General features: G+C 49.4%; 2 long non-coding RNA genes across 2 annotated transcripts; both read left to right on the top strand.

Moving 5' to 3' along the window:
* The first annotated feature begins 5,575 nt into the window (after positions 1–5,575).
* LOC140645915 (uncharacterized) lies at positions 5,576–7,257 on the top strand. Its single transcript, XR_012040124.1, has 3 exons — positions 5,576–5,666; positions 6,037–6,177; positions 7,219–7,257. It is a non-coding gene; the product is annotated as an uncharacterized lncRNA (long non-coding RNA).
* A 3,350-nt stretch (positions 7,258–10,607) lies between these two features.
* Positions 10,608–11,671, top strand: LOC140645918 (uncharacterized). The gene is made up of 3 exons (XR_012040125.1): positions 10,608–10,633; positions 11,060–11,175; positions 11,613–11,671. It is a non-coding gene; the product is annotated as an uncharacterized lncRNA (long non-coding RNA).
* Positions 11,672–13,678: the final 2,007 nt, after the last annotated feature.

Here is a 13,678-nt window from a genome sequence, read left to right on the forward strand (position 1 = left end):
GAGTATTTACTGCATAGAAGACAGGACAAAACTGTCAGGGAGACCCTCCCGTTGAGTCATGAGGTTCAGAAATGACCCCCTTTATTTGTAAACTCCTTCTCAGAGAGGATCTAGGTACGGCTGGATCCAGTCGTAGTCCCAGACTTGGTCAACGGTTTATGTCTAAAGGATTAGATATGCATAGTCAGTACTTTATATCAGTTAGCTAAGATTTCAAAGTTTAGCATGTTATTAGTCACTTACCGAGGATCTGTTGCAGCAAGGAATCTCTCAACCTCGTGAGGAGTAACCTTGAGAGGCGTCCCTGCAAAAGGGGAGATCTGGGCATGGAGCCTGCTGTTGTGCAGGAGAGCTCCAAGGGCTCTTGGGCTGCTCCATATTTATGGGGGTAAGATGATTGACTCATAGTCGTATTTGCCTACCGACCTTGGCTATAGCCCTTGGCTATTGTGTTATCTGTCTCCCGAGTCCACTTTGAGCCCGATGCAGCCATCACGACCAGACGCATCCGTTGCGACTGCCACTGGTGCTTATCGGTTGAGCAGGGTTACGGGAGACAAAGGTCAGGTTGGGGGGCGGGGGAGTGCACACTTTCACCAGGTGACATGTTTTTGTGAATTCAGATTTTTCTCTTGAGGAAACTGACCTGTGTTTTTCACTTGGCTAATCAAAATGCTTTTGTCACATGTTTTCTGACCTGCTGGTCTCATCATTAATACATCAGAGTTTAAGAAGACTTCTCAAAGGGAGTTAGCGAGAGCTGGAGAGACACAGTCAGCATCCTCAGCCCTCTGCCTGGAAGAGGATAGTCCTTCCCCATGTCAAACTGAGGTTCTTAAATATCTTTCAGCTGAGTCTCTTCTTCATCAGAAGCAACCTGCTACTGCAGTGCTGCTTGCTTGTAGCTCACATGCTTCAAGTGTGCCCAGCAAGAAGTCTTTATGCCCTGGAAGGTGGGAAATGCAAAGGGAAGGCTCCATTCCCCAGGCAGCAAGAGCATTGCTCTGCTCCTGCGAGGGCTTGCAGGGTACTGGGAAGCAGTTCAAATGTCCCATGGATTCATCAGTGTCAGTGGTTTCATCGGCAGATGTGTTACTTCTGATGGGATTCACCCTTCATCATGATGTAAAAATGCATGATTCGGATCTAAGATATTCTCCCAGATCTTTGTGTGTGGACACAGCGTCAGGGGATGAGCTCTTACATGTGAGGAGAGCTGGGATTAATCTCTCTCACTAAGGCCTAAGAATCAAGTCATGCCTTGCCTTGCTTTGGTTTGATTGCCTCTCCTTGCCTAGCCTTGCTTTGCTTTGTCTTCCCCTTTTTCATCCCTTCCCTCCTTTTCATCCTATTTCTTCTTCATGTTCTTACATTAAATGCAGGTCTTACAAGATCTGGACAAAGAACATAAGCAAGACTGGTTTTAAAGGGGCTCCTATTGATCCCTTTTCTTCCTTTTTTCTCATCTATCACCAGGGATTCTATTCAGTCAAATCACCTCTAAAAAAGGAAGTCAAGTTTCTTTTATCTATATGACAAACCCCAGTCATTCAGGCTCAAGGATTCTGTTCTTCCCTCTCTTTACAAACCTCGCTGCAGCAAGCAACCCATGTTAGATTTCCAAACATTCATGCAGATGAATGGTCTGCAGGTCAAGCTCACCTACTCCTGCAAGCATGTTTATGCTGATGTTAGTAGTCTTTCTCTAGGCTTGAAGCGTGTGTGATGGCGGACGGGCCATCAGCATCCTCTAAGAGCCTGTTGTGTGGATTGCTCTGTATAGGGAAAATACCTCAAAGAAAAGGCTTGGAGAATCACACCGTGGGATCTGGATTCATTCTTCTGGGACTTCTTCTGACCACTCCAGCCTGCAGGGCCTGTGCTCTCCCGTATTCCTGCTCATCTACCTCGTGGTCCTCACAGGGAACAGCCTGATTGCGCACACATCACTGTGGATTCAAGCCTCCACAGCCCCATGGATTTCTTCCTGAGGAACTTGTCCTTCCTGGAGATCTGCTACGCGTCAGTCACTCTTCCAAAAAAGCTGGTGGCTTTCCTGATGCAAGATGGCAGGATCTTCTGGTTTTGTTGGGCAGCATCAAATGCCTTCTCCTGGCTGCCCTGGTCTATGACCTATGGCCTATGACCGCTACAAAGCTATATGTGCCCCCCTGCACTATACCCTCATCATAAGCAGGGGTCTCTGCATCAGCCTGGTGGTGGGGTCGTGGCGTACCGTGTACCCCATGTACCAGTGCAAGTGCAAGTAGGACAGACCAACCAGGTGTTCACTTTGCCCTTCTGTGCATCCCATGACCCATCACTTTTTCTGTGATGTCCCCCCTCTGCTGGAACTGGCCTGTGCAGACACTTTCTGGAAGCAAGTGATGCTGTACACCATCATCCTGCTATTTGCAATCCTTCCCTTCTCCTTAACAGTTCTTCCTTACATTAAAAGTATCAGGGCAATTCTGAAAATACCTTCAGTTAAGGGCAGACACAAAGACTTTCCCACCTGCTCTTCACACCTCGGGGTGGTGACGCTTTTCTATGGCTCGGCCACAGTCGTGTACTTAAATCGACAGTCAAGACATTCTGTAGACACCGACAAATGGATTTGATGGGTGGACTGTTTGGTGGGTGAGGAATTGGTTGGATGGTCACATCCAGAGCATAGTGGTCAACAGCTCAATGTCCAGATGGAGACCGATGACAAGTGGTGTCCCTCAGGGGTCCGTATTGGGACCACTACTGTTTAATATCTTCATCAATGACATAGACAGTGGGATTGAGTGCACCCTCAGCAAGTTTGCAACTGATACCAAGCTGAGTGGTGTGGCTGACATGCCCATGGGGTGGGATGCCATCCAGAGAGGGACGTGGACAAGCTCGAGAAATGGGCCCATGTGAACCTCATGAGGGTCCTGCACCTAGGCCTGGGCAACCCCCCCTCTCAATACAGGATGGGGGATGAAGGGATTGAAAACTGCCCTTCAGAGAAGGACTTGGGGGTACCGGTGGATGAAAAGCTGGACATGAGCCAGCAATGTGCTCGCTCAGAGGCTGTATACAGCCTTCTCTTTCTGTCTCTATCCCTTTGTCTTGCTGACTGTCACTGGTTTGTTTCATTCTGTATCTCACGGTGCCTGTCCTCCTTCCTGTTCATCTCTGACTCTCTCTGACCCTTTGTGCTGCTCCCTGGCCCTTTTTTTTTCCCTCCACCTGTTCTGGTTTTTCTTATGCCATTGCTTAAGCCTAGAGCCTAAAAGCATGAGTGCTTCTTGATTTGATTTGGGGTGGGCGTGAGGGTCTTTTTTTTTTACCTTGCGGTATTGGTGTGATGACTATATCATAGAGGAGAGGATGGTTTATTCCTTTTTCTGCCATTGGTGGAGTTGAAACCTAAATCTGCGAGTCTGTGGTCTTTGGCCAGTTTTCCTAATATTATAGGTGTGAGAGCGCTTGGGGCCTTTGGTCAGGAGACTGCGTTATTTATGACAAGTATGTGTTAGCAAAAGTGTGCACCGTTGCTTGTGGAGAGAAAGAACCAAGTGCAGCCCAGCTCCAGAATTTTGTCTGTGTAGCCAGAAAAGGGCTGGCTTAATCTTGCTCAAATCTTGGATTACTTGTTGGTCGTTGCCAGTGGTTGCTTTTATTCTTAGGAGAAAATTGCCAAAGACTTTGGTGAAAAATGGCTTTCCCAAGTGTTTGGAGGAGATGAAAGAACCCGAAACTACTAATTCTGATAAACCCCTAAGTATGTGAGGCTGTATGAAGCTCACGGCTGTAACCAGCCAGTAGCTTCCATTGATGTGGGAAGCTGGCCAAAGGGCTATTCCGTGCCATCTGGCGTCACGCTCAGTATGGAGACTGGGGGGAGTTGGCCGGGGGATAGGGATCGCTGCTGGGGGAGTGGCTGGGCATCGGTCGGCGGGTGGTGAGGGCTTGCATCCCTTGTTTTTTCCTGGGTTTTGTTCCTCTCTTGCTCTCTTGTTGTTTTCCTTCTCATGATAATTCATTCTTCTTCTTATTTTGTTCCAATGATTCAACTCTTCTTATCTGAGGCCACGAGTTTTCTGAGTTTTGCTCCTTGGCTTCTTTCCCCCATCCCCCTGGGGGGGGAGGGTGAGCCAGCTGCTGGGTGGCACTTAATTGCCGACTGGGGCTAAACCACAACAGTTAGTTTCCTCCCAAACGTGTCCGTCGATACACTCGAGTGATGATTATTAAAACCACCAAACTGGCACCCGTCTTACAGATCTGGACTCCTTCTGAACACGTATCCATCGCACGCAAATGTCATTGGGCTACAGATCATCTGCACTTCACGCTTTGACAAGACGGCGTGCTGAGACAGGGATGAGCTCTGAAAGAAAAAAGGTACAAGGTCACGGGGTTTTTGGTCTGTTTTTTTGTGGGGGGGCACGTGTGTGTGGTTTAAAAAGAAGAGTGCGACGTTGAGTGGCGGCAGCCTGCAGAGCTCTCTTGCTGCCTGAGCTCTCCTTTTCTTCTCTCTCACTCCTCTTTCATGACTGTAATTGGAATTTGGACAACGGTAGAAGAGCAGGTAAGTGACTTGCCTGTGTAGACGTGCTGGTAATCCCAGGAAGGTCAATGCTTGAAGCCGTAGTGAATAACTTGGCCGCAAGTAGAATTTCCGAAGGAAGAAAAACAAGGGGAAGCAAATAGCAAGTTACCGAGCAATTTGCGTGGGTCCACCACATGGCAGTTTTATTGCCAAACGCTGCTGGGCAGTATGCTCCAAGCGGCTCTTTTTTTGGTAAACGTGAGTTTTCAGGAAGTTCAGGGTTGTGCGTGGCAAAACGTGTCCCTCTGTTTATGTATGCCGCTACGTAAATGTCCAGCGGCGGGGCTGTTGTTCCCTGCTCTCGATACTGCCACGGTAGTGCTGCGGTATTTAGACCCAAGAGAGGGCTTTAGGAAGGGAAGGAGAATGCCTGTTTCCTGTGAGGGCTACGAATGCTGACCCTTTTCTCTGCCGCTTTCCCGTGCGTGCGATGAAGCGGTGTTATTTTTCTCCCTTGTTCCTGGTCTAAATAGTTCTGAAGCTGTCGCTGCTGTGGGATTGCAAGTGGTGTTTCTAGGTTTTTGTGGGGTTCTAGTTACGGATCGCTTCTCCTGTGGCGAAGTGTCAAGATACGGTTTTCGGTGTAAAGCTTCAGAAACTACATCCGCTGAAATCGGCGTAGGTGAAAGTGATGTTGCGTGTGCAGCTGTGCTCGCAGGGGTGCTCGGCGGCTCCTCATCAAAACAGCGAGGGGCGTGTGGCCGTCCGGAGGGTTGTGCTCTGGGTCTGAGGGCGTGCCGTCTTCTTGCTGCGCTTTTTGCTGCGTCTTTTTGCTGCGCAAACCAAAGCTGCCCGTGAGTCAAAAAAAGGCACGGTTGTCTAGTCACAAGCTCTAGCGGCCTGTATCGTCACCTGTTCCGAAGACGATGCAAAACACTTTTTCCTCCGCTCAGTTGTAGTCTTCACCAAGCTTCACCAAAACAGGAAGCTTTAGATTCCTACCCAGCTTTATGCTAAAGGGTTTTTTTTCCTCTCTCAGCAGAATGCCAGCTGCCACCATTTCGCCGCGGTCGCCCTTTCTTCTGCCAGGAAAGTGCAAGACGGACGGAAAGGATCCGTAGTGGTCTGCAAGTCCACGGTATGTCTACGATGTGTGCCTGCGTTTTTCCTAAGGTACTCGTAGCGGGGACTTGAAAGTTAAGGTGAAGAATGTGCCACCTCTCCTCCTGTAGTTTTTCTGTGAAGTATTTCAACACAAATACTACGGATAGAAAAAGGCGTGTTCTGGAGCGTGCCTACGCAAAGCTGACTTCCCTCCGTTTCTTTTCTCTTCCCGAAAGCGTAATCTTCTGTGCGCTTCCTATGAAACGATACTGTGAAAATAATTTTGTACTAAAAGAGGAAAGAAACTGTTGGGAAGAGTTCAGGTGTTCAGAAGAAAGAGCCTTTGTTTTCCTGGGAAAAGCTTTCTGCTTTTTCAGTCAGTAAGGTTTTAAAATGTCTTGTAGCAGTACTTGAAAAGCCTTACTGCGATCCTAGCATCCGTACGAAAAGCCGTCAAGGTCAAAGAAGAGACGTGGACAAAACGGGACAAATGGGCGTCGCTTCCGCGTGTTTTCCAGGCTTTCCCAAGAAGCGTTAGCAGCCTTGTAAGTACCGCCAGTGATGTGGTTTTGGTGAGTTACTGCTTCAAGAAGGTCCTTTTTCCTGAAGCTACAGTGTGTAGTTTTTGACTTCAGTTGGAAAGAGATTTTCCCGACTGGCAATCCTTCTCATTCAAAGAAGTTGCATTTGATGAACTTCCCATCGGAGCGGCTGGACGTGCCAGTAGAAGTCATCAGCAACAAGACTTTTCACTCTCTTTACAAACACCCAAAAAAGTCAATTTCCTTCCAAGGACCCAAGCCCAGCACGTCTTCCAAAAGTTGATGGCATCGCTGGTCTTTGGTTCTCAGTTGTAACAGCCGAGATATGATCGAAAGGCGTTCCTCTGCATGCTTCAGTACAGCCAAAAGCATTAGCAAATCTGCCGGTCCCTTTTGGTAGCCTGATGTATTGCAGCACTGGGGATTTGATTTCTGCACCTCCCCCCCTCCTCCCCCCCCCCCAGTGAAACCGTCTGGGGGATCTCTTATCTCACTGACTTTTCTATCAAATGGAAACTTTAAAGAGAAGTTAAAATGCTGTCATTGACAAAGCGACTGGCACTGTTGAAACTGTAAGTGCCCAATAGCTGTGGCATGCAACTTAGGAGGTGTGTTTCAGCAGTGAGGTATTTGTTCTCCATGTTTCAAGAGAGAGGCAACTGAACGTTACGGGGTTTTTCCCCGGTATTTTGACGGCGTGCTCAGCAGTACTTTATTTCTGCCCCTCTTTCCATGGTGCGTTTCCCTGGCGCTTCAGTAGCGTCTCTCTTGGGCAGCGCAGCTGGGCAGATGTCCCTCCTAGTGACATAGCGCACAACGCCCCCCGGTCACATAATAACCGTGCGTTTTGGAGAGAGATGATTTAACGGTATCCCAGCTGTGCAAGGTAAATGAATGCAAAAGGAAACTCAAATGCTTTTCTAGTGTAAGTCTTGTTGTTGGATGTATATAAACATACGCCCACCTTTTTAGTGTAGAGTGAATTACTGAGATGTGTTCTTTATTTTCCATGTTACTCTCTAAAGGTTTACACTTCCCTTTCAGCTTTCTTGACCGAGCGAGCAAGACGTGCAGCAGCAGCAGCGCGAGGGCCGTAGCCGTCGTGGTGGATCCGTAAGCGTAGATTCTGATGACGGTCCGGCCTTGTCCTGCAGCCTCACCGGGTTGTCTCCCTGCAGCAGTGCTGGAAGGAAGGGATGAGGCGTTTTCCAAGAGCAGCAAGAGCATTCGCTTTTAGGTGAAGAAGGTGTTGAAAATCCTACCGCTTGGTCTCAATAGGGATTTGAAGCGTTGCAGTCAGTGTAGCTGTTAAAGCGTGCGCTGTATCTGGAGCGGACCCGTTTCCCTAGAATCCTGCTTTAGCTCAGCTCCTCTCCTATCCCTTATTCCGACTGAATCCCTGTACTTTCTGCTGTGGTGTTTTTTTTCATGTGCTGAAAGGGAATGTGGGGTTTTTGTTTTTCAGCGGTCTTGCTGTAAGCGTCTGGTGGTGCTCCCTAGATCCCCCCGGCCAGGTTTCCCTGCGGGTGGTGAAGCATGGTGAGGGTCAGGGGCCAGCCCTGTGGCTGGAGGCTCCTGGCTCTGTGTGCGGTGGGTGCCCCGCAGGTGGTGGGGAGAGCCCGGGGCCGAGAGGGACCGGGGGGCCGTTTGTTGCCCTGGGGAGTCGGTCGCAGCGCGGGAAGGGAGGGGGAAGATGGCGGAGCAGAGGCCGAGCGAGAGACGTGGCACCGTCCTCGGGCACGCTCCCCTATGGCGTGGGGCGGCTGCCAGGCTGCGGGACAGGGCCTGGGGGGGCTGCAAGCATTTGGGGGGCTGCCCCCCCCTTTATTTTTCTAGCGGAGCTCCCCTTTTTTGGTGGGGCATGTACATATGTAAATGGCCTGACGAAAGTAAGGAGCTGGCAGTTGGGGCAGATTCTCTTGTTTTGTTTGTCTTTTGGGTGTGACGAAGAAGGGGGGAGGCTGGGGAGTGATGCTGTCTATTGGAGCACCCCGATGTCACTGGGGCGGACGATGGTGATGTGGCAGAGGAGCAGGGTGAGTGGGGGGATGGGGGGTCACGGGACAGGTCACCCCCCCGAAAGGGGGTGACAGCCCCAAATGCCTGAGAATTGGTGGGGGAGGGATTAAATAATGAAAACCTGTAAATATGGGTGTGAGGCATGGAAGTAGAGAAAAATCTCTCCTTTTTATGTATATTGAAAAATTTTATGTATATATACGTCAAAAGATTTGACAAGAAAGCCCTCTGTCTACTCTCTTATAGAAAGGATGGTAGAATCTGAAAAAAATCTAAATCGAGGTATAGAGGGTTATAAAATAGAAAAAGAACTCATATATATGACTACAAAAAGGAGTTTAAAAGTGCATAAAAAGAGGATGTAGATGAAGAAATTTTAAATGGCAACAAGACAGAGCGAGCTCTCCCCAGCTGCAGTGCCGACTTCTGTCCACACAGAGGCAGCAGCGAGCACAAAAAAAAACCAACCTGCTATCGCGCATGCGCGGCTCCCCAGCTGCAGTACCGCCGTTGTTCCCCTGGGCGGCAGTAGAGAGCACGGGAAAATGCGCCACCGCGCATGCGCCGGGCCGCACCAGCAGTACCGACATTTGTCCACGGGGCGGCAGGAGCGAGCACAACGAAAAAGCGGCACTGCGCATGCGCGACTCCTAGCTGCAGTACCGACGTCTGTCCGCACGGCGGCAGCAGCGAGTACCAAGAAATTGCACCACCGCGCATGCGCGGCTCCGCAGCTGCAGTACTGCATCTTGTCCACCGGGCGGCAGCAGCGAGCACCAAAAAAATTGCCCCACCGCGCATGCGCGCCTCCCCAGCTGCAGTACCGACGTTGATCCACTGAACGGCAGCAGCGAGCAGTTGAAAATGCACCACCGCGCATGCGCGGCTCCCCCCCTGAGGTATTGACGTTTGGTCGTCGGGAGGGTCGGAAGCCGCAACTGCAGCTCGGCACCGCGCATGCGTGTGCGCGCACCAGCGGATCAGCCATCCCGGAGGGAAGTCCTCGCGTCCGGCTCTGCTCTCGCACGCTGCCGGTCATCGGCAAGTAAAAATTCTGGGCTTGGCTTTGGCATTGTCCTGTAAGGGAAAGCTCTGGGTCGGGATGTCACTTGCTTACTTGCTGTGGAATGGTCGTGTTTTTCAGCAATCATTCCGAATAGAACGGGTTGGGTGGGGCAGGGCAGAGTAAGGGTCTTTGCAGGGACCTGGGAAGTAAAGTCTTGAACGTAGAAAAGCTTAAAGCATTTGCTGGACAGGAGGTTTCTCTGTACCCACTACATCCGTTGCTTATTAGCAGTGGCTGACGTTTGTAAGAGTACCCTGTGGAAGCGTGAACGTTCATTACTGAACTAAAACTGCTTTGGTTCTGTGTAGAAAGCAGAGGAACTACAAAACAACATATTCCCCCATCCCCCCCCCCTTTATTTTTTTTTTGGTTAAACGTACCGTGTTTGCAGGGCCTTAGCTTTCTATTGCCAGACTGGGCAAAGCTTCCCAAGCTCTGTTCCCCCACAGTCACCAAAAGTCTCCCATAGTTGCCGGGATGGTGAGTTAGTTTTGGGCTTCTAGCCCTCTGTTCCGCCATTGTTTTAGTCAGATCCTGAATGCCGCTCAGTTCAAGACTCACGAGAATTGCTTAACGCTTGCATTTGGAATCATGCTTCAAACAATGTATTTTCAACAAAATTTTTTTTTGACACTAGTCAATGAACTCCTGTAATACTGGAGCAAAATGACATTTTTAGTGGCTGTTGAATCTCAGAGTGATAACATCGGCATCCCTGTTTGAGCCCTTACCGCAACCGTTGCAATGTTTGTTTACAGACTGCTCGGTTCTTTTGTAAAGGTGCGTAGCTGTGGGAGGTGCGTTATTCCGAAGGTGCTACGGCGCCGATGCTCTGGCTGTTGGCAGGAATGGGCAAAGCGGAAGGCTCTGTGGCTAGGGGAGAACGGCGTGGACGTGCGACCGCTCTCTCTGTTGCTCCGGAATTTCGACGGCTGGGTCGGGCTGCTAAATCGATGGAACGACTGGAAGACATTTCAGAAGAGTGAGCACTCTACTTCCCTTTATCTTTTAAAGTCGTCGTCTTTCTACAGACACCTGTCCACGGCTTAGATATTTGATTTGCGTGAAACAGACCCGGAATTTTGCTTGAAGTAGTGTTCTGATTTGCTGAAATTCCCTGTAGGCAGAGAGCAAGAATTACAAAGGTTGCTTGGTGGTTGAAGATCTCAGTGAAAGCTAACTTGCCAGAATGAGTAGGAAGCAGCCTGAATTCCAACAGAGATACCGTCTAAAAGGTCCTTTTCTTGACAGGAAAAGAGCTTCGCGAAACGTCGGCACTGTTTGCCGGGGGGCCTCCGACATACTTGTTCAGTCCTCGTGGGCTTTGTGCGATTCCCGCAGGCACAATCTTGAACAAATTTTGTACGGCAGCCGGTATCTTGGCTTACTTTCTATCTCGCGCTTGGTCGCTTGCGCCTGCTAAAAACTTAATGGAGTGTCAAATGAACCCACAGGAAAACGTCCTCAACTCGTGCTGGTAGGGCAAGCCCGCTGTAGTTGATAAAATGGGAAAATAGCACGCTGTTTTGAAAAATTTGCCTTGCGAGGACAAGGGCTGTCTCCTGGCAGGCAAGTGAATTCTGTGACTGATTCCACCGCTCCGCCCGGGCACTTGAAGGAGGCAGTCCCTAAGGCAATGCAATCTAAAATGGGGGTCATTTGGGGTTTTTTAATCATTTTTGAGGGATGTGAGGCTCGTGTGGGTGTTTAGCTTGTCCTGTTCTTTCTGTTCCTAATTCCGATCCCACTGACTGGCATCAAAGAACGGTCGTGTTGTAGTCTAACAGCGTCGTCTACCAGGAGCTGGTGGAAGGCCAGGGCTTAGGTAAAGCCGATAAGGAGGATGCAGGCTGGAAAGCGGAACGTCTAAACGAGAATTACTGTCCTTGGGAGAGAAGCACATCCTGAAGAAATAGGTAAGCTAATTAAAATGTTTTGGGAACCATCCGAAACAACTAGTAGGAACGTGATAAGAAGCACCCTCCCGCAAACTATCCTCGTTATCATCCTAAAAGCCACACCCCTCGAGCTGGAGAGCCCGGCCCAAGCAGAGAGCCCTCACCGCTCAGCGTGCGCAGCGTGTTAAAGCAGCGCTGTAGCTTTAAGTTGAAATAAGAGAAATGTAGACCGATAGAAAACTGCTTTGTGTGATTACTTATGCATATGCATAGCTAGACTGGATAAATACTGTACTTGTATGACCGAACTCTGTGCTAACTTTGTGGAGCTACTGCCTAGCGCCCATCTCTGCGCAGACATGAAATAAACATACCTCTGCCCTGTGTGTATATTGGCGTCTCGCACACCGGGCAAACGACCTCACGCTTGTGGGATAACGGTTTTGGCACCCCAGATGGGACCGAGCCGACAGCCTCGCCCGGTTCGTCTTGCCACGTCCGACGGGGAGAAGAGGCCTGAGCGGACTCCGGCGCGCACCGACCTGTCGACCGGGGACTCCTTCAGCTCCTCTCCTGCAGTCGGGCGGTGGCGACACAATGGTGCAATGCTAGTGAAAAGAGGTATTTTGGGGGATAGGAGAAAAGGGGGGTAGGGGCAAGACCTCTCGGGAAGCAGGCACCCTCTGTTCTGTTCTGGGCTCTGCATAAGACGCACCAGGAAAGATAGGTGGCAGTAGGATAGTTCTGTTTGTTTCTACACGCCGTCCTGTTCAACAGAGGGAGACGTCCCTCGTTCTGGTTTGTGTAGAAATGCTGGGTTTTTCGGTACCGCTGTGGGCGCTGCTGCTTCCCAGGAGGCACCCCTTTGCTCTCCTCTAGGATGCATCCTGAAGCATTGCAATAAATTTGGGGAGATCCCACCACTAAGAATCGGCTAAAACGATATTGTAATCAACGGTGGCCACGATCTCGATTGGAAGATGGTGAAAAATGGCCTGAGAATGGATCCTTGAGATATAACGCTATATCGGAATGAACGTTGTTTTGTCGGAGAACGGAAAAATGGGATGAAATGCCTTATGTGGATATGTTTTTTTCGTTAAGACGCGATTGGGATATTAAGAAGAAAGGTGGTTTAGTGGATTCTAAACATCAGGTTGGAATATATGCGTTAAAAGAGAAAAAGGGAAAACCTTGTTGTATTGAATCGGAAAATTCAGAAGAGGATATTCAGCTGTTGGTAGCTCCTCCAAAACAGCCGGAATCTGATAGCTCAAGCGATAATGGAGTTGTGAGTGCTGTCTCTAAAAGAACAAGGGGACAGAAACCGATAGTTCAACTCGGCGTCAGCCAGGCTCTAGGGCCTGAAGGAAGAGCGGTATCCGTACACGTACCTTTTACTGCTTCTGATTTATTAAACTGCAACGGGCAGTCAGGTCCTATCGAAACAATCCAGAGGGAATGTATAGTACTGTTAATCACGACTCATAATCCTAACTGGGGAGATGTACAGGCTCTCCTAGAATATTTGTTTACCCCTGAGGAGAGGAGAACAATTTTAGAGAAGGCTAGAGAGGGACTGGTCCAACAATGTGTGTGTGTGTGTGTGGGGTGCCTAATACCATTATGTACCTCCCGAAAGAGGATCTGGAGTGGGAACAAACACAAGCGTGAGGGATTACAGAGGGTAAAGGAATATCCAAAGTTAAGTGCGTATGGGATTCAACATGGAGTGCAAAGGCTAAGAATTTATCTAAACTATCTGAAGTAAGGCAGGGGGATAAGGAAAGCCCGTCAGCCTTCTCTGAGAGATTGTGTGAAGTAGCTCGAAAATGGACAGATCTCGATCCGGAAGATGATAGCAATTTACAGTTATTGAAGACGCTGTTTGTTGGTCAAGCGGCAGCAGATATAAGAAAGAGATTACAAAAGGTAGAGGGCGAGGATGGCATGACAATCTCGCGGTTCTCGTCAGTCGCGTATAAGGTACGTAATAGTCGGGAGGAAACAGAAGAGAAGGAGAAGCGGGGACGAGTAACGCCGCAAGCTTCTTTGTTGGCTGCCTTGACAGAAGACCGAGAAAAAGGGAGAGAAAATAGACGAGGTGAATTTTGTGGGCGAGGAAGGGGCCGTAGAAATAATAGTAGAAATGGTTATGACATTCCCCTGGGAATGAATCGGCGTGCAAATCGTAAGCGAGAGGGCCGTTGGAAAAAAGATTGTCCGCGCCGTCTGAGTCATCTCGGGAAAGAGAGACAGAAGAAGGGGTTGGAGTCATGACGGAGATTGGGTTGGACTGAAGGGGGCCGGAGGAATCTATGAAAGTTTCCCCAGACGATCCTCTGGTTCCAGTCAAGCTGGGGAATGAAAGACTAGATTTTTTTAATTGATAGTGGAGCCACACATGCTGTAGTAAGTAGTTGTAGGGGACCCCTTAAGCAGAACTAAAATAAGCGTTGTTGGTGCAACAGGGAAAAAGACTTGAAGGCTGTTTTTACAAGCTATGGAATGTTCCACTGGA

Source organism: Ciconia boyciana, unplaced genomic scaffold (assembly GCF_034638445.1).
Source record: "Ciconia boyciana unplaced genomic scaffold, ASM3463844v1 HiC_scaffold_41, whole genome shotgun sequence".
Lineage (NCBI taxonomy): Eukaryota > Metazoa > Chordata > Aves > Ciconiiformes > Ciconiidae > Ciconia > Ciconia boyciana.